At 36.9% G+C, this 20,687-nt stretch overlaps 1 long non-coding RNA gene and 1 other non-coding gene across 2 annotated transcripts; one reads left to right on the top strand and one right to left on the bottom strand.

The window, feature by feature from the left end:
• The first annotated feature begins 379 nt into the window (after positions 1-379).
• On the top strand, positions 380-19,484 carry LOC116600634. Its single transcript, XR_004289736.1, has 3 exons — positions 380-465; positions 5,557-5,558; positions 19,473-19,484. It is a non-coding gene; the product is annotated as an uncharacterized LOC116600634 (long non-coding RNA).
• On the bottom strand, positions 14,374-14,480 carry LOC116581306. The gene has a single exon (XR_004281997.1). It is a non-coding gene; the product is annotated as a U6 spliceosomal RNA (small nuclear RNA).
• Positions 19,485-20,687: the final 1,203 nt, after the last annotated feature.

The raw sequence follows: 20,687 nt of genomic DNA, 5'->3' as shown, positions 1-20,687 counted from the left end.
ATAATCTTCACAACAACCTTGTAAAGCAGGGTTCATTTCATTTTAAAGACAAGGTCATGGAGGTAAAGAAAAGTTAAGAAACTCTCCCCAAATCCTACAGCTAATAAATGCAGGGTCATGATTCCAGTATAGACAGTGGGAATCCAGGACCTATAAGATTTGCCAATACATTCTAATCACTGCTTAAATCCTGACCTATCAACACTGCAATGAAAATTTGGCTATTTTCTTTTTTTTTTTTAACAGTTTGCATTTTAAAGATTTTATTTATTCACCTGACAGAGAGAAATCACAAGTAGATGGAGAGGCAGGCAGAGAGGCAGAGAGGGAAGCCGGCTCCCCGCTGAGCAGAGAGCCCGACGCGGGACTCCATCCCAGGACCCTGAGATCATGACCTGAGCCGAAGGCAGCGGCTTAACCCACTAAACCACCCAGGCATCCCGAAAATGTGGCTATTTTCAAAGTGTTGAATATATTTGGTTTCCCATACCATGACACTTAAAAATATATGAATTTTGTTTTATTTATATCATGAAATATTTGCTATGCACAAAGCAAATGTAACATGCATCTACTGTAGGGTGCCTAATAAAAGAAACACATATGAACCTATCACCAAGAACTAGAATATTATCAATACTATATGTTCTTTTTCTGTCTTTACTTTCTGTCTCTTCCTTGAAGGTTACCATCATCTTGAATTTTGTATTTATCATTCCCTTGTATTTTTAAAAATTATATTGATTGTTGTGTGTATATACATACACACACAATCAAATAATTTTGCTTGGTTGAACCCTCAACTTTTCTGTCTTGTGTACCTATAATTAATTCACTTTTTTATTGTTGTACAGTAATGCATTTAGAATATACCACAATATAGCTATTATCCCAAGAAAGAATATTGGGCTACTTCTAAAGTCATCCTATTAAATATGCTTTTATGAACAATCTGACGAGTAAAGTATGAGAGTTTCTATTATCCTACATTCTTTTAACTTAATTTTTAATTTTATTTTTTAACATACAATGTTATATTAATCTTAGGTATACAATTTAGTGATGCAACAAGTCCATGTACCCCAGCAAGTGCACTCCTTAATCTCTGTCAGCCATTTTACCCATCCCTCCACCTACCTTCCCTCTGGTAACCAGCAGTGTGTTTTCTATAATAAAGAATCTGTTTCCTGGTTTGTGTGTGTGTGTCTCTTTTTCCCCCTTTTATTTCTTTTTTTCCCCCCTTAAATCCACATATGAGTGAAATCATATGGTATTTGTCTTTCTTGGACTGACTTATTTCACTTAGCATTATAGTCTCTTGCTCCAATCATACTCTTGTAAATAGCAAGATCTCCTTCCTTTTCATGGCTGAATAATATTCCATGTGTGGGTATACACTGTATATGTATGTGTGTATATATATACATATATAGGTATACATATACGACATCTTCCTTACCCACTCATCTACTGGTGGACACTTGGACTGTTTTCATTGTTTAGCTACTGTAAAAATGCTGCAATAAACATAACGGTTCATATATCCCTTTGAATTAGTGCTTTTGTATTTTGGGGGTAAATACCCAATAGTGTGATTGCAGGATCATAGGATAGTTCCATTTTTAACTTTTTGAGGAAACTACATATTGTTTTCCATAATGGCTGCACCAGTCTATATTCCTACCAATAGTGCAAGAGAGTTCCTATTTTTCCACATCGTATTCAATACTTCTTGTATCTTGTGTTTTTTATTTTAGACATTCATCAGAATATGTGAGGTAATTTCTCATTGTAGTTTTGATTTGCATTTCCCTGATGATGAGTGATGTTGAGCATCTTTTCAGGTGTCTGTTGGTCAGGAGGATGTCTTCTTGATGTCTTCTGCCCATTTTATAATTGGATTATTCTCATTTTAGTATTGAGTTTTATCAGTTCTTTATATATTTTGGATACTAATCCTTTATTAAATATGTCAGGTGCAAAGATCTTCTCCCATTTAGTAGGTTGCCTTTTAGTTGTGTTATTTCCTTCACTGTGCAGAAGTTGTTTGTTTGTTTGTTTTTATGTAGTCCCACATGTTTATTTTTCCTTGTATTTCCCTTGCCTCATGAGACATAGGCAGAAAAACATTGCTACAGACAATGTCAGCAACATTATTGACTGTACTCTCTTCCATGATTTCTATGGCTTCAGGTTTCACATTTAGGTCTGTATTCCATCTTATGATTATTTTTGTGTATGGTGTAAGAAAGTGGTCCAATTTCATTCTTCTGCATGTTGCTCTCCAGCTTTTCCAACACCATATGTTGAAGAGACTGTCTTTTTCATATTAGATATTCTTTCCTGCTTTGTGGAAGATTAATCAACCATATAACTGTGTGTGTGTGGGGGGGGGAGGGTTTCTGTTTGTTTTTATTCTGTTTCATCAATCTATGTGTCTACATTTTGTTCCAGTATCATACTGTTTTGATTACTAGAGCTTTGCAATGTAAATTGAAGTCTGGAATTGTGATACCTCCAGTTTTACTTCTCTTTTTCAAGATTGCTCTTTACTGAGGTCTTTGGCACTTCATACAAATTTTAGGATTATTTGTTCTGTGATTATTTGTTCTGTTCTTTGGCACTTCATACAAATTTTAGGATTATTTGTTCTGTGATTATCTGGTTCTGTGAAATATGCTGTTGCTAATTGATGGGGATTGCATTAAATCTGTAGATTGCTTTGGGTAGTACAGACATTTTAACAATATTTGTTCTTCTAATCGTGACCATGAAATTCTTTCCATTTCTTTTTGAAGAATTTGTCTTTGAATTCTTTCATCAGTGTTTTATAATTTTCAGAGTACAGGCCCTTCACCCCTTTGGTTAAGTTTATTCCTAGATATCTTATATTATGCTACTTCTTATCAACACTTGGTGTTGTCAGACCCCATAAATAAAATAATATTTTATTATGATGTTAATTTGAATTTCCCTGCTTACTAAGAAGGTTTGGCACACATTCATTAGATAACCTACCATGTATGTTTCCTCTTCTGTGAACTGCATATTCATGACCCTAGTCAATTTTCTTCTTGGATTATTTATTTTTCTTATTGGTTCGTAAGAGTTATTTATATATCATATACAGTATATTTATATACAGTTGTCCATTATTTATATTACTAACATCTCTCAGTTTTTATGTTATCTTCTCATTCTCTTTATGGTAAATAGTCAAAAGATTTATCAATAATTTCCTTCATGGGGTGCTTGGGTGGCTCAGTGGGTGAAAGCCTCTGCCTTCGGCTCAGGTCATGATCCCAGGGTCCTGGAATCGAGCCCTACATCGGGCTCTCTGCTCAGCGGGGAGCCTGCTTCCCCATCACTCTCTGCCTGCCTCTCTGCCTACTTGTGATTTCTGTCTGTCAAATAAATAAATAAAATGTTAAAAAAAAATAATTTCCTTCATGGTTGAATTGAGTTGAATAGTAATTCCCCAAAATTCATGTCCACTCAGAACCTGTGAATGTGACCTTCTTTAGAAATAGCGTCCTTATGGATATGATCAAATTAAAATGAGGTCACACTGGATTAAAGTGGTCCCTAAACCAATCACTGGTATTTCTTATAAGAGGAAAAATTAGACACACAGAGAGAGGAGACACGGGGAAGGAGACCACATGACAACAGAAGTAGAAAATGGAATGCTTGTACTGCAAACCAATGAACACCAAAGATTGCCAGCAATCAGCAGAAGCTGGAAAGGACAATTGGAACTTTGGAAATGGGACTCTGGAAGGCACATGGCCTTTCAGACACCTTGATTTCAGATATCTAGATTCCAAAACTGCGAGAGAATAAATTTCTGTGTTGTAAACCAGTCTGTGGTAATTGTGGTAATTTGTTTGTGATAATTTGTGTAATTTATTTGTGGTAATTTGTTTGTGGTAATTTGTTCCAGCAGCCTCAAAAAGTTAGTACAATGGTTAACAATTTTTGTGTTAAGATTTTTTAAATCCTAAAGCTATGAAGATACCTTTAATATTGTGTTCTAAAATTATAAATACTACCTTCGCATTTAAGTTCCTAATTCAAGTCTGATTTTGTTTATGGGCATGGATAGAAATCCCATTTTATTGGACTGCTTTTTGTCTGTTTTTCTGTTTGGATAATGGATTGTTCCAGCATCATTTACTGAAAGATTCTTTTTTTCTCCATTAATTTGCAGAAACCCTACATGTATAAAAGTGCCATTAAAGTTGGGGCTCTTCTGAGTCTGTTCCATTGGCCAATTTGGCTAACGTACTAATCTAAGCTAATTACTGAAAATTTATTATCATTCTTCTTACCTGGTAGAGTTAATATGTTCACCATTCTCTGCTTTATTCTTTACAAGTTTCTTGGCTATTCTTGGATATATAATCTTCCATTGAAAGTTAAAACAAGCTTATAAAGCTTTTCTCAAAAGTCTGTTGAGATTAGGATTAAAATTTCATTTAATCTATAGGTCAACTTGGAAGAATTGACATTTTTACAATATTAACCCTGTCTATTTATAAAAATAATTACATATTTTTATTTACATTTTAAAATAAGTTAATAGAATGTTAACAATTTTCTCCACCTAAGTCTTGCACATTTATTGTTGAATTTATTCCTAGGTACCATATATTTTCTGTTGCTAATATAATATTTTTCTTTCAAAATTATGTTTTATAAGTTTTTGGCTGTTGTATATAAATGCAAATTTTAATTGTTGGTATTATACCAACCTTATTAAATTCTATTGTTATATTTACATGCCAAAAAATGATGAGAACTTTTTTTTTCCTTTGCAATTCTTATACTCTTTGTATCTCTTTCTCTCTTTGCTGCTCTTTCTGTGACCTCCAGTATAGGGTTGTATAGTTGCAGTAAAAGAAGCATCTTTGGCCTATTTCCTAGTTTTAAAGTTAATGCTTCTACTGATTTACAATTAAGAATTATGTTTGCGATAGGGTTTTGTAGGTTTTGAGGGCTGGTTTGGTACTCCTTAAGAGATTAAAGAAATTTCTCTCCATAGTTTTATTGCAAATGAGTGTGGAAAGTATTAAATGCTTATTTGATATCTATTGAGATCATGTGGTTTTTATCCTTAAACACATTAATGTGGAAAACTACATAAAGATTTTTTGAAATCACTTCATTGAAGTGTGATTGACATACAAAAAGTTCTACATATTTCATGTATACAGCTTGATGAGTTTGGAGGTAAGTGTACGTCCATGAAATCATCACTATGCCAGAAGCATATCTATCACTTCCAAAAGTTTCTTCCCACCTCCTTTACTTATCATTATTTTTATATGTGATAAAAACACCACACACATAAGATGTATCCTCTTGGCAAATTTTTAAATATACAATACAGCATCATTAACTACAGGGACTAAGATGTACTCAAGATCTTGTGAACTAACTAATCTAGCCTTACTGAAACTTTACACCTCCGTTTCCTCCTTCCTCCAGCTCCTAACAAGCACCACACCACTCTCTGCTTTTGTGCATTTGACTATTTTAAATTCCTTATGTAAGTAGTATTATGTAGCATGTGGCCTTCTGCCTCTGACTTATTTCACTTGGCCTGATGTCCTCCAGGTTCATCCATACTGTCACAAATGGCAGAATTTCTTTCTAAGGTTAAGCAGTACTCCATTGTATGAACACATCACATTTTCTTTATCCATTTATCTTTTCATGGACATTTAGGTTGTTCCTGTGTCTTGGTTATAACAAATAATGCTGCAGTGAACATGGAAGTGTGGATATATTTTAAAAATCCCGATTTCAACTCCTTCAGACATATACTCAAAAGTGGAATTGCTCTATCATATGGTAATTATATTTAGCAGTTTTTAGTAACTTCTATATTGTTTTCTATAGCAGCTGCATCAATTTACCTTTTCACTGACACTGCAAAAGGGTTCCCTTTTCTTCTCATCCTTGCCAATGATTTTGTATTTTCCATAAAAGCCAACCTAACAGGTGTGAGGTGATATCTATTATGGCTTTGATTTGAATTTCCCTGATGATTAGTGATGCTGAACATCTTTTCATGTATTTGTTGGCCATTTGTATGTCTTCTTTGAAGAAATGTCTATTCAGTTTCTTTGCCCATTTTTAAGTTGGGTTGGGTTATTTGGGGGTTTTTGGCTATTTACTTATTTGAGTTCTATATATATTTAGATATTAACCCCTTATCAGATATATGGTTTGTAAATATGTTTTCCATCCAAAGGTTGTCTTTTCATCTTATTGATGTTTTCTTTTGCTGTGCAGAAACTTTTTAGCTTGATGTTTCTTTTTTGTTTTGTTAGTTGAGCTTTAAGTGTGTCATATTAAAAAAATCATTACCAAGTGTCAAGGAAATTTATCCTTATATTTTCTTCCAGAAATTTCATGGTTTCAGGTCTTAGATTTAAGTATTTAAACCATGTTAATTTTTGTGTCTGGTGTAAGATATGGGTACCATTAATTGTTTTACACATGGATATCTAATTATCCCAGCACCATCCGTGGAAAACACTGTCTTTTCTACATTTAGTTTTTTTGGCTCCTTGTCAAATATTAGTGACTATACATGCTTAGGTTTATTTCTGGGCTCTCCATTCTGTTCTCTTGGTCTATTTGTTTTTTGTTTTGTTTTGGTTTTGTTTTGGTTTGGTTTTTATTATTTTTTAATTTTTTTTCTAATTTATTTTTTATTTTCAGTATAACAGTATTCATTATTTTTGCATGACACCCAGTGCTCCATGCAATCCGTGCCCTCTATAATACCCACCACCTGGTACCCCGACCTCCCACCCCCCACCCCTTCAAAACCCTCAGATTGTTTTTCAGAGTCCATAGTCTCTCATGGTTCACCTCCCTTTCCAATTTCCCCCAACTCCCTTCTCCTCTCTAACTCCCCATGTCCTCCATGCTATTTGTTATGCTCCACAAATAAGTGAAACCTGGAAGAGATTATGCTGAGTGAAATAAGTCAAGCAGAGAGAGTCAATTATCATACGGTCTATTTGTTTTTATGACAGTACCATACTGTTTTGATGACTATAACTTTATATATAGCTGGAAATCAGAAAGTATGTTGTCTCTTGCCTGGTTCTTCTTAGGATTCCTTTGGCTATTCAGGGTCATTTCATTTGTGGTTCTATATAAATTTTTAGTATTCTTTTCTTTCTATTTCTGTAAAGAATATCATTGGAATCTGATAAAGCTTGCCTTGAATCTCTAGATGGCTTTTGGTACTATTAACATTTTAACAATATCAATTCCTCTAATCCATGAACACAGGATACCTTTCCATTTATTTTTATCTTTGGCTTTTGCATCAATGTCTTACTGTTTTCAGAGTAGAAATCTTTCACCCCTTTAGTTGAATTTATTCCTAAACATTTTATTGTTTTTGATGCTGTTGGAGGTGAAATTGATTACTTTTTCAGAAAATTCATTGCTAGTGAATGAAAACACTACTGATTTTTGTATCTACAACCTGATGGAATTTATTGACTAGATCTAACAGCTTTCTAGTTGATTCTAAATGATTTTCTATTTATAAAATAGTTCTAGTTAGGACTTCCAGTACTATGTTAAGTAAGAGTAGGTGAGAGGGGGTACACTTCACTTGTCTTGCTCCTGTTCTTAGAGGGAAAGCTTTCAACATTTTACCACTGAGTATAATGAAGCTATGGGCTTGTTATGTACACCCTTTATTATATTGAGGCATGTTCTCCTCTAGAGCTGGTAAAGCTCTTTGTTTGCTCTCTTAACTCAGCCAAACTGCCCCCTAACTACCCTAGCCAAACATGGGTACTGGCTTTGTTCTACAAACCATGAGCTCTGCTCACTTCTCTCATCTTATGGCACTTGGTCACACAGCTTCAGGGAATTCTGGTCAGATAGTGTGAAAGACACTCTAGCTGGTGGAGCTACCTTGCCTGGGTGGAAGAGGGAAGGGCCACTCCAGGCTACTCTCAATTTCCCAAACAGGCTCTCCAGTTGGCAGGGGCTGAGAGTTAGTCTTGGCTTAAGCTTTGAATTAATTGCCCTGTTTGTGCATCTCATGGCAAATATTCACACCTAGTACTGGCTTTGCCCTTGGCAAAGAGCTCTGGCTCCCCACCTCTTAGCTCAAAGGCCATGGGGCCATGCAGCTTCCAGAAGTTGCCAGTCCTTCCAGTCAGATTGGGGCCAGAAGACACTTTCCACAGTATGGGGGGCTGGGATTCAGCTTCTTGCCTGGACACAGGCAAACCTCCAGGGCAGGCAAACCTTTCTTGATTGAGGATCCCAGCACGTCTGTACTCAGCTGACTTCCCTGGTTGGAGTGAGCTCCCAACTCAGTTCTATAGATGAACAAAGCTGCTGGTTGGGATTATAACTTGGGCACTGCAGGTATGATCCATGTACTATTTCTTGCAAGCCCCTCCTGTCTTCCCTGTCACAGTCAGATTCCCTGCAGATACCCTTGCAATTCCTGTGGTGCAAGATCAGAGTAGGGATCGCTGCAAAGCAAGCCACAATGCTGGTTTTTCGTTGTATTCCCCGGGTTCTCTTTTTGAATTGAATTTGAGACACTGAAGGCTGAAGAAACACCTCTCTGCATGATGCTCTCCTGGCCTGGGAGAGGAACAATGAGGTCAACATGTAGCCGCTTCTCTTACCCATCTAATCATCCTGTCTTGTTCTGTGTGACGCAAGGTGCTTTAGACTCACCCCTGGTGTTCTTGGATTCTTTCAGTGATGTCTTGTTTTTGAATAGTTGTTAGTTGTCCTTCTTGTGAGGAGAAGCAAAGTCAGGAACAACAACATTGCCATCTTGGTGATGTCATTCCTCTAATAGTTTTTCAATTATTTTCTGTATGTATTTATACATAGAAACCATGTATCTTAGCCTTTGAGAATGGTTTCAATGTTAAAAAATGGGCATACCAGATGCAAAAATAGACTTTTACTTATCAAAGACCTATTTTTGTAACTTCAAATGTTGCTTGCTCATTTTACTACATCTTTCATTTCTTCAAAGTGTTCACATAGTAATTTATATTCCATATCTGATATTCCTCAATCAAATAATAAGGTATCTAAATTTGATTGTTTGCTTGCTTTTGCTGACTCTCACTTACAGTGTTTTTTGAGCTCCTGTGGATTGACCTTAGTCAATTGGGAACGAGAGTGGCTACCCTGAGGATACTTTGCACTATGGAGAATTTGCTTTCACTTCTACTGAGAGCCAAGGGATTCTACAAGCCTGGGGTATCTTTTTTTATTTAAGATTTTATTTATTTATTTGAAAGACAGAGATCACAGGTAGGCAGAGAGGCAGGCAGAGAGAGAGGGGAGGAAGTAGGCTCCCTGCTGAGTGGAGAGCCCGAGGCGGGGCTCGATCCCAGGACCCTGGGACCATGACCTGAGCCAAAAGCAGAGGCTTTAACCCACTGAGCCACCCAGGCACCCCAAGTCTGGGGTATCTTTAGACTTTTCAGGGCCACAAACTTAATCTAGGAATCTCAGGTTCTGCTCATCTAATCACCTTTGATAGTCATAGTCTTATGAAATGTAGAGATAAACAATACACAGGTATCTCTCTCTATATATATATATATACATATATATGTAAATTAAATATTAAATATTAAATCCTCCTTGTCCCATCTTCATTCCAGTTGCCAATATGATGATGGCTTCTTCCAAGTTTTGATGGTGCAGTCTCACAGTGACTCACTCCTTTCCAAGGGGGAATCCCTTTCTAACATTGTATCCTTATCATTTTACCCTTTCAGTGTCACTAAATAGCTTCAGGGATTCCTTTAATGAGAAGTTTTTGCTACACTTCATATCCCTTTTGCTTCCTTCCTGAAAACTTTTGAGACATCACGGTATGAAATTCCTAAAAGAAGCCACTTAATTTCTGGAAGGGTGAGGTGGTTAACATCCATGGGGTTACTTTTGACCACTCGGGGCTGGGAATGAATGGATAAATGTGTCTCTACCCTTAAAATGGATAGCTTAGGTGGGAGTCCTGATCTGTTAGGATTGAGTAGGATTGCCTTTTAAGAAGACAAAAAGAGCTGCCTCTCTCCTTAGTGCAAGCTCACAAACAAGAATCCATGTGATCACACAGGAAGATGATCGTCACTTACAAATCAAGAGACACAACAGAAGTAAACCTGCCTTGCCAGCCCCTCCAGAACTGGGAATAATAAATTTCTGTTGTTTTAATAATCCAGTCTACGGTATTTTGTTATGGCAGCCCAAGCTAAGTAAGAATAAATGTTTTATTTATTTATTAAAAAAAATTGTATCAAGGGTAATTCAAGTAGTGCTTGCCTTCCTCTTCTCATCACAAACTTACAATCCTGAGCCAATATCTTTTCTGTCTTGGCAAAATCTCAGGCTCCTTTCTAGTATGAATCATTTTGCAACATTTGAACCGCAAGCTTTCAATGTCATGAGATATCTCCGAGAATCCCTTTAATGTAAAGTTTCCTTGCTGAGGTCACCCCCTCTAGGACATCTTCTTCCCACTTTTGTCACAATCCCTTTCCTCATTTATGTTGATTGCTTTGTCTTCACTAAGTTCCCCTGCATGTCTAGGTTAGTTAAAAGATGGCATTTCTATTGTTCAATAATTTGAATCCTCTATCTGAAAACCATTAGCTCTGTGACTTGGTAAATTATTTGTTCTTAATTTTTTGCATTTCAGTATCTTCATTTGTAAAACAGAATAACACACATAACAGAGTTTTTTTTCTTTTGGTTATCATTCACGGGGAACTTAAATACTATGTAGGATGCTAAACATGTTAATGTAATGCCTAGGAAAAGTTACTTTTACTGTTTCCTTTTCTTTAGAGATCTTAGTGTTTTCCATATTGTTTGGTATTTGTTTTAGGTGATTTTTTTTTTTTTTTTTTTTTGGTCTTCTCCCAAAGATGACTTACATGTTTAAAAGACATTCTGCTCGGGGCGCCTGGGTGGCTCAGTGGGTTAAGCCGCTGCCTTCAGCTCAGGTCATGATCTCAGGGTCCTGGGATCAAGTCCCATATCGGGCTCTCTGCTCAGCAGGGAGCCTGCTTCCTCCTCTCTCTCTCTCTCTGCCTGCCTCTCTGCCTACTTGTGATCTCTCTCTGTCAAATAAAAAAAAAAAAAAATTAAAAAAAAAAAAAAAGACATTCTGCTCATACCCTTTGCCTCTCTCCCACAAGATTAAAATACACTGTTAGGGTCCGTAATCAAAGGAGTGAGACTGATACAAAGCGAAGGTCAAGCAAAGCTTTATTTCGCGCCCAGCATTGAGAATCAAACTGACCGGTCAGGGCCGTCTCTTGCAAAGAGGCGACCCCTCCCAGCCTCACAGACTAACTTTTATAGAGGTAGTTTAGCCAGGCTATACACAGGTGGCCAATGAGATTGCAATATGCAGAGAACACTGCACAGTCATGCTAAGTCTGCCACACACAGGAAAAAACTGCTAGGTAACACACGGGTGGCCAATTGAATTTCAATTTGCCCTAGTAGATATATGCGTGCCCCACTGATTGAATGTCTTCACCTGGCCTGACCTGCCCTTGTATCTAGGCTTTGCAAGTAAGTTCCTCTGGGAGGGGTGGGGTCAATCTAAGTTCACTACATAAACACAAAATGACTCCCTCTGGCCAACCAGGCCCTTACAACACTATTCAAAAAAGTCATGACCTGGGGTGCCTGGGTGGCTCAGTCAGTTGAGTGGCTGCCTTTGGCTTAGGTTGTGATCCTGGGATTCTGGGATCAAGCCCCCTCATTGGGCTTCCTGCTCAGCAAGGGGACTGCTTCTCCCTCTCCCACTCCCCCTGCTGTGTTCCTTCTCTCACTGTGTCTCTCTCTGTCAAATAAATAAAGAAAATCTTCAACAAAAAGTTAAAAAAAAAGTCATGACCTGCATATGAATATGAATAGTCTCCTTTTAAATGACTTTTTAAAGGAATAATTAAAATAATAAGTGGTTAAACTGTACAAGGTACAATACTTCTTTTGACCTTTCCATTAAAGTTACAGAAATGAACCAACTCATAGAATCAAAACAAAAAAATGAATAACATCTGAAAATGATTATATTCTTGGATTTATAAAGCCCTTTGCAGAACAATACATACAATAGAGAAACACCAACTTTTGAAGTTTTACCACCATTGTTTATGTAGAATAATAAATACTATCTTCCTATAACTTGTATTATTCTAACTTTTTCTCATCTATTTATAATTTATTGAGCAATTCACAAAAATGCTACTATTGACTTTATAAATCATAACTCCCTAATCAAATATTGATGAAAACTTTAATTCCCCCAAATCACACATTCTCTAGAAGTTTATTATTTGAGAAATGCTTTATTTCTTGAGTTGCAAAAGGGGAACTTGCATGTATAGGCAAACTTAAGCATATGCTAAGGAAAGGAAACCACAGATGTTTCTTCTATATAGAACTGGTGTTAAGACTGTAATGCACAGACTGCTTTGAAAGGATTGTTTTCTAACTTTCATCCAACCGTGATCATATTTGGGAAAGAAAACTAAAGTCATTGAACACACTGATAAAAAGGAAAGATAATTGAATTAAAAAGTTTTTTAATGACTATACAGCATGAGTTAGCCATTACTGACCATAAACCAGCTGCCTTCATTTTTAAGTTAATTCTGTAACTTTTTGTGTGTTCTGTTTTCATAAGCATGGGCTGTAGTATATCTTCCTTGTAATAATCAGAGGTTTTCTTTTTAAATAACTATCTTCTTGGAATTGTTAACCTAAAACCTTACAGTCGATTATACATATTAATCATAGGAAACTTCAGCTATTACAGTATTTTAGGTAAGAGGTAATCACACTGTCTAAAAAGAAAGAGGTAGAAAATAGCAAGTGTTAGAAACTGTCATATATTTCTGATGTGAGTGTGAAGAAGCAAGCACTTTTGAAAACTGACATTTCCTACCAAAATTGAAAACATACACAATCCATGTCCCCAAAATTCCATCCCTAAGTGTATTCATAACAGAAATGGGCACACACTTATAAAAGAGTGAGAATTCAAGTATTCATAGCAGCATTATTTCTCACAGCCCCAAACTGGAAACCACGTAGATGTTCACCCTAGTGGGATGGATTAATAGTGGAATAGCCATTCATTAGCAATGAGAACGAGCCATCTGCCATATGAACTCTGATGGATCAACTTATAAACTCAATGCCGAGTAGAAGTCAGATAGGACAAATAATGTTAAAATGTGTATAAAACCATAGAATAGCCAAAACAAGTTTGAGAAAAAACAAAGTCAGAGGTATCACAATCCCAGATTTCAAACTCTACTATGAACCTATAATAATTAAAACAGTAGGGTACTGGCACAAAAATAGATATATAAGTTAGGGGCACCTGGGTGGCTCAGTGGGTTAAAACCTCTGCCTTCGGCTCAGGTCATGATCTCAGGGTCCTGGGATCGAGTCCCGCATCGGGCTCTCTGCTCAGCAGGGAGCCTGCTTCCTCTTCTCTCTCTGCCTGCCTCTCCACCTGCTTGTGATCTCTTTCTGTCAAATAAATAAATAAAATATTTAAAAAAAAGATATATAAGTTAATACAATAAAACAGAGAACTCATAAATAAACCCATGTTTATATGGTCAATTAAACTATGGCAAAAGATCCAGGAATATACAATGGTAAGAAGACAGTCTCTTCAGTACATGGTGTTGGGGAAACCAGACAACTACATGCAAAAGAAGAAACTGGACTCCTGTCTTACACTATGCACACAAACCCAACACACATTAAAGAGCTAACTATAGTTAGGAGTCTATTTCTTGGTTTACCTCTCTCTCTTTTTACTCCTAAGCTCATTCATTGTTTCCTAACTATAGAGAACAAATTGATGGTTACCAGAGGGGAGGTAGGTGGGAGAATGGGTTAAACAGGTGATGGGGATTAAGGAACAGATTTGTTGTGATGAGCACCAGATGTTGTATGAAAGTGTTGAATCACTAAATTGTATACCTGAAACTGATACTGTACTGTATGTTAACTAAGTGGAATTTAACAAAAACTCTTAAAAAAGACTTAATTACAAGACCTGAAACCATAAAATTCCTAAAAGAACACAACAAATTCTTAGACATAGGGTTTAGCAATCTTTTTCAGAATCTGCCTCCTCTCACACGGAAAGCAAAAGCAAAATAAACTATTGAGACTGTATCAAACTAAAGTGATTTTGCACAGCAAAGAAAATGAATCAGCAAAATGAAAAGGCAACCTACTTCTCTTATTACAGAAGATATTTGCAAATGATATATTCAATAAGATGTTCCTTTGTTTTTTTTTTTTTTTAATATGGAACGCGTCATGAATTTGCGTGTCATCCTTGCGCAGGAGCCATGCTAATCTTCTCTGTGTCGTTCCAATTTTAGTATATGTGCTGCTGAAGCAAGCACTTTATTTCTAACATATATAAAGAATTCATACAATTTAACAACAAAAACAAAACCAAACAACATGAGTGAAAAAACAGGCATAGGCTCTAAATAGATCGTTCTCCAAAGAAGACATACAGATGGCCAAAAAAACATCAAAAGATGTTCAACCTCACTAATCATAGGGGAAATGAAAATCAAAACCACTGTGAGACACTCTCTCACACCTGTCAGATGACTAAAATAAAAATAAAATAAAATAAACCCAAGAAATTACAAGTGTTGGTGAGGATCTGGAGAAAAGAGAACCCCGGTCCACTGTTGGTAGGAGTGTATATTAGTGCAGTCACTATGGAAAACAGTAAAGAGATTCCTGAAAAAATTAAAAAGATCATACAATCCAATTCTATTTCTAGGTATTTATCCAAAGAAAACAAAAACACTCATTAGAAAAGATATATACCCCTCATGTTCATTTTAACATTATTCATAATAGCTAAGATATGGAAACAATGTGTGCCTGTCACCAGATGAATAGATGAAAAAGATACAGCATGTATATAAAATGGAATACCATTCAGCCATAAAAAGAATGAGAAAGATCTCGTTGTGACAACACATTGTGACAGCACATGTTTGTGTGACAACACAAACAATTGTGACAACACATAGGGATCCTGAGGATATTATGCAAAATGAAGTCAGTCAGACAGAGAAAGACAGATACCATATGATCTCACTTAAATGGGATCTAAAAATCAAAACAAACAAATAAACAAACAAATTAAAAAATATGTAAATATAGAGAACAAACTGGTGGTTGCCAGAGGGCAGGATGGTGGGGAGATAAGTGAAATAGTTCAGGGGGATTAAGAGGTACAAACTTCTACTTATAAAATAGGTGAGTCATGGGGATGTAAAGTATAAGGAACCTGGTCAATAATTCTATAAACTGTAATAGCTTTATATGGTGACAGATGGGTCACTTACCATGATGATCATTATGTAATGTATATAGATGTCAAACCATGATGCTATACACCTGAAATTAATACATTAATTCATGTCAACTATACTTCAATAAAAATAATTAATTAGGAAAAGAAGTCAGACACACCAAAATGTACATATCAAGGGCCTGGGTGGCTCAGTGGGTTAAGCCTCTGCCTTCAGCTCAGGGCACAATCTCAGGGTACTGGGATTGAGCCCTGCATCGGGCTCTCTGCTCAGCGGGGAGCCTGTTCCCCACCCCCAGCCTGCCTCTCTGCTTACTTGTGATCTCTGTCTGTAAAATAAATAAATAAATAAAATCTTAAAAATAATTTAAAAATGTGCATATCATATGGTTCCATTATATAAAGAATAATGTTGAAAAAATTAATCTATACTGTTCAAAAGTCAGAATCATGGGTAGTTGGAAGTGGGTGGAGTCATGTCTGGAAAGAAGCATGAGGGTCTTGTGATGTGCCTGCTTATGAATGTGCTTCCCACAAGTTTGTCCAGTTTGTGAAAATATATTGAGCTATACACTTGCATGTGCATATATATTTCTCTATGAAAACTGTATTTCAATTAAATTTAGTGTTAAAAAATGAAATGCTGTAACAATTGTGTCTGTTCAATTTATATATTGTTTTTCATGTTAACTTTATGATAATGAACAGCTAAGTGTAATTAATAACAGCACTATCATCTTTCTGCAGAATATTTTTTTTATAAATTAACTAGTGACTCATTTGTAAAACACACAACAAAAATCTAGTTCTACAAAATGGATTGAGTAGGGTTTTCATAGCATTGCGGTAGCAATATGATAGTTATGTCATTTATTTTTTGGATAGGCTTAACTGTATTAGCACACCTGAAAATTGCAGAATAAATATTCTATATTCCACTTTAGAAAGGCATTTTATTACACAAACATTAAAATCCACTCCTTCAGATAATAAAACAAAGGTAACTGAATTTGCAACCATTTGAGGTTTAATGTCAGAACTTTGTTCTTAAAATGAAAAGTATATGGACTCAATTATCTTTGAAAGGTCCCGAGTAGTACAGCATACCAGAGATGGAATTACAACTCAGTCTGCACAAGATATATGGCTTTTCCTCTATCATTAATTCAATCATTTTTCTTCCTATTTAGCATGAGATAAAGAAGCTGGCTTGCATTTATAGCCATTTTATTAAGGGGTGACAAAACGATCAGAAACATACCAGCCCCACATACATCTGGGAGCTCTAATGACCTGAGGTAATAGATTTATAGTTCAGAGTTCCTGTAAAATGTATGCTCACTGGATAAAAGGGCAAGTTGGATTTTCCATAGTATTTAAATTAATTTCTCTTTCATTCTCTCTTATCTTCCCTCCCTGACCCCAATGTAGCGCACCAACATGGGAATTCACAAAAATTAATCCCAGATATGGGACTGTATTGTACTATGGAAAGGTCTGAATTTTACAGTCACACAAATCTGGAATTAGTGGCTGGATCTGCCGCTTACTGTCAACTGATGACACTTAGTGGACTTGTCTGGAAAACAGGAATGACATCGATCTTATCTTGTCATACTAAAAATGAAAGGTAGGGCGCCTGGGGTGGCTCACTTGGCTAAGCACCTGCCTTCAGGTCAAGTCACGATCCCAGGGTCCTGGGATTGAGCCCCATATTGGGCTTCCTGCTCAGTGGAAAGTCTGCTTCTCCCTCTGTCTGCCACACCCCCTGCTTGTGTCTCTCTCTTTCTGTCAAATAAATAAATAAAACCTTTTTTAAAAAAGTAAATGTATATAAAATATCTTATGAGTTGTAGAGTATTTGGCATATAATGAGTGCTCAATAAATGACAGCTATTATTACTGAGTTAAAAGAAGGTGAAAGCAAATAAACGTTATGAAATTACTATGATCCATTCCTAAACCAAAGTTGAACGTTACTCTTTTTCTAATTGGAGAAGTATGTTTTTACTTTAAGGATATATACATTTCACCTAACCCAGGGTCCTTGGTCCAAAGCTCAAAACTTGTGGCCATGGTGGTTTCCTTTTTAGGATCCATGCCCCTGGCATAATGGCTTGGAAGGCCATCCACGAGGAAGTGGAGTCTAATTCCCCGGGGCCAGGCATCGGAGCCGACTTAGGGCATGCTTGGCCAACGAAATGCAGCAACAGAAGCAAGTGCCACACTAGGTTTGGGCTTCAAGAGGTCACGTGAGCTCACTTTGTGTCTTTGGGGAATCTGTTTTGGCCATGAGAACAACCTCAGAAGGAAGAGATACAATATAGGTAGGAGGCCATCCACCTAACTCTCCCAGTTGAGGTTCCAGACATGTGCAGGACCCCAAACTCATGAGCGGATCCAGCCTACCATTTTCCTGTGGCCACCCCTGAATGATCGCAAACACATGGGGGTGACCCGCACGTTAGAACTGCCCAGCAGAATTAGGTGCGAAATAAATGCTCATTATTTTAAGTCATTATTATGGGCGGTTTTTTACTCAACCATATCTACCTGCTAAAGACCATATGTTTTCTCATCAGTTTTTCAAAATTTTCTTTTAAACTAAGAGCATTAGTTGCCTTTGGAGGTTCAGTAGAGTATAGTATCCCTGTATATCATTTAATACGATCAGACATTCCTTAAGATTCTTGTGAGACATATGTATACACAAACTTACAGTTGGTTTTATAAAAATGCTTTATTGACTTCAGAATCTTCTAGATTTCCTTTTCAGTGTAGCCCCAGTAGATCTACAGTGACAAAGCCAATACTTAGGTCCTAATTTTCAGTATGCTCTGATACACACATACACATACACACACACACACACACACACACACACACACACACACACAGACATGATTCTCACCCAAGTGTTGAGGTAAGGAATTTATTTCAGACTTCCTGTATAATTAGGAGACGTCTGATTAAGAAGATCAGCTTTAATATCAGCTTAGTATAGCTGTATGAAGGAAGGTACCTTTAAACTCCTTTTTTTTTTTTTAAGATTTTATTTATTTATTAGAGAGACAGAGAGAGAGCACAAATAGGCAGAGCAGCAGGCAGAGGAGGAGGGCTCTCCATCAAGCTGGGAGCTGGATGTGGGGTTCGATTCCAGGACCTGGAGATCACGACCCGCGCCGAAGGCAGACACCCAAACAACTGAGCCACCCAGGCGCCCCTTAAACTTCTTTTTAAATTTTTTTTTTTTTTTAAGAATTTATTTATTTATTTGACAGACAGAGATCACAAGTAGGCAGAGCAGCAGGCAGGGAGAGAGGGGGAAGCAGGCTCCCCGCTTAGCAGAGAGCCCAATGCAGGGCTCAATCCCAGGACCCTGGGATCATGACCTGAATGGAAGGCAGAGGCTTTAACCCACTGAGCCACCCAGGCGTCCTTCTTTTTAAATTTAAATAAGTACATACAGTGAAAATTAAATTCATCTTCCTCCCCTGACTCATTCTAAAGACTGTCTCGTTGCCAATTTCTTAGGCATCCGTTCAGAGATATCAAATCTGTTTGTATACATAATGTATATGTATACACAAAATTATGTGTGTGCGCATTTGTGTGTATGTATGTATACTTGTTCCCCTCCTTGCTCCTTTGCATTTTACAGTTTATCTTAGAAATCACTTCACATCACTAAATACAGATTTTAAGACAGACCTGAAGCAAGACAAGCCGACTTGACATACACAGTGGTTCCTGCTGCTGAGTAACTGGGAAGGGAAGCCGACTGGTGTCTAGAAGACTGTTCATTTCCAATTTTCTATTCAACTTCTGATTTTTTTTTAAGGATTTATTTATTTATTTGAGAGAGACGGGGGAGGCAGAGGAAAGGGAAAATCTCAAGCAGAACCCAAGGTGAGGCTTGACCTCACAACCCCGAGATCATGATCCGAGCCAAAATCAATAGTCAGGCACTCAACCCACTGAGCGCCACAGGTGCCCCCCATTTTTTTTGATTCCTTTCATTGAAGAGAGAGATGGGGTATGAGTGCCAGGAAATTAGAGATCATTGGAGACTGTTCACTGCTCCTCTCCTTAAACAACATTTGATGAACTCATGGTATGGATTTAGCCCAATCCGTAGTCACTGATTTAAATAAAATAAGCCCCAGAACTGGAAAGAACAGAGAAAATTCAGCTTCAGCTTGGATCAAGTTCTTTTGAGTGTGTAATTACTTAGAACACACACACACACACACATTTAGTGACTTAATAATATTAGTGAGTCTTATATTTTCTATAAATGCCTATGTAGGAAATCAGTCTATATCCTTAAAAGAAAATCAGATGCTGAGGAAAGCATCTCTGCTACCAAATGCCAGGAATGTGTGATTTATACACCCAAAGTCCAGAAATGATTAGATCATATAGGAGATGATGGTACAGATACGAGTCCTGAGTTCAAAGACAAAGGCCATATTTACTTAGAAGTCAAGTTTATACAATTGAGAACTCTGCATTTTTCATAGGAATGCTTGTGGCTTGATGACCACCCTTCCTAAAATTCCTCTTAAAAACAGTGTAAGTACACCACAAATGCATCTAAATTCCTTTTAGCACAGAAAAACATCAGTGATACAGTTTCTAAACCCTTCTCAGTCTGTTTTGTGTCACATACGAAAGACATATAGTCTGTTTGGTATTTTCTTTTGTTTGTTCATCAGTCAGTTGATTTTCCTGTTACCACCAAATTCAGATGACACTTGCTAAGTCCTACGTAAGTCCTAAAAACGTAAAGTCAATAAAACAGTAGCAATTTATTATAAGAAATTGAATCTGCAATTTTTTTTTAAAGATTTTATTTATTTATTTGACAGAGACCACAAGCAGGCAGAGAGGCAGGCAGAGAGAAAGGAGGAAGCAGTCTCCCCGCTGAGTGCAATTCTCTTTTTAAAGAATCAGATTACGTTTCAGATTCATTTTTCTACCATAAAAATTTCTAAGGGCTTAAAATTTAGAACACTTTTTTAGCGATGTTATAGGGACTAAGGTGGGCGAAAAGGGGAGGGGAGGCAGAAGTAAAGGCAACATGGAGGAAGAGAGGGAGAGAGAAGGAAGGAGGAAGAAGCAGCGAAGAGGAAGTGTGGCAGGACGCAGGTCGGGAGGAAAAGAGGAAAAGGAACAAGGGAGAGAACCAAGAACCCTTCCTTTCTAAACCAGCAATTCCATGAAGTAGTAATTCTATTAGAGAGAGACCCTTAGCTTACTTCTGACGACT

The sequence above is a fragment of the Mustela erminea genome, chromosome 1 (assembly GCF_009829155.1).
Source record: "Mustela erminea isolate mMusErm1 chromosome 1, mMusErm1.Pri, whole genome shotgun sequence".
NCBI classification, from domain to species: Eukaryota; Metazoa; Chordata; class Mammalia; order Carnivora; family Mustelidae; genus Mustela; species Mustela erminea.
This window is presented reverse-complemented; position numbering and strand designations above follow the sequence as displayed.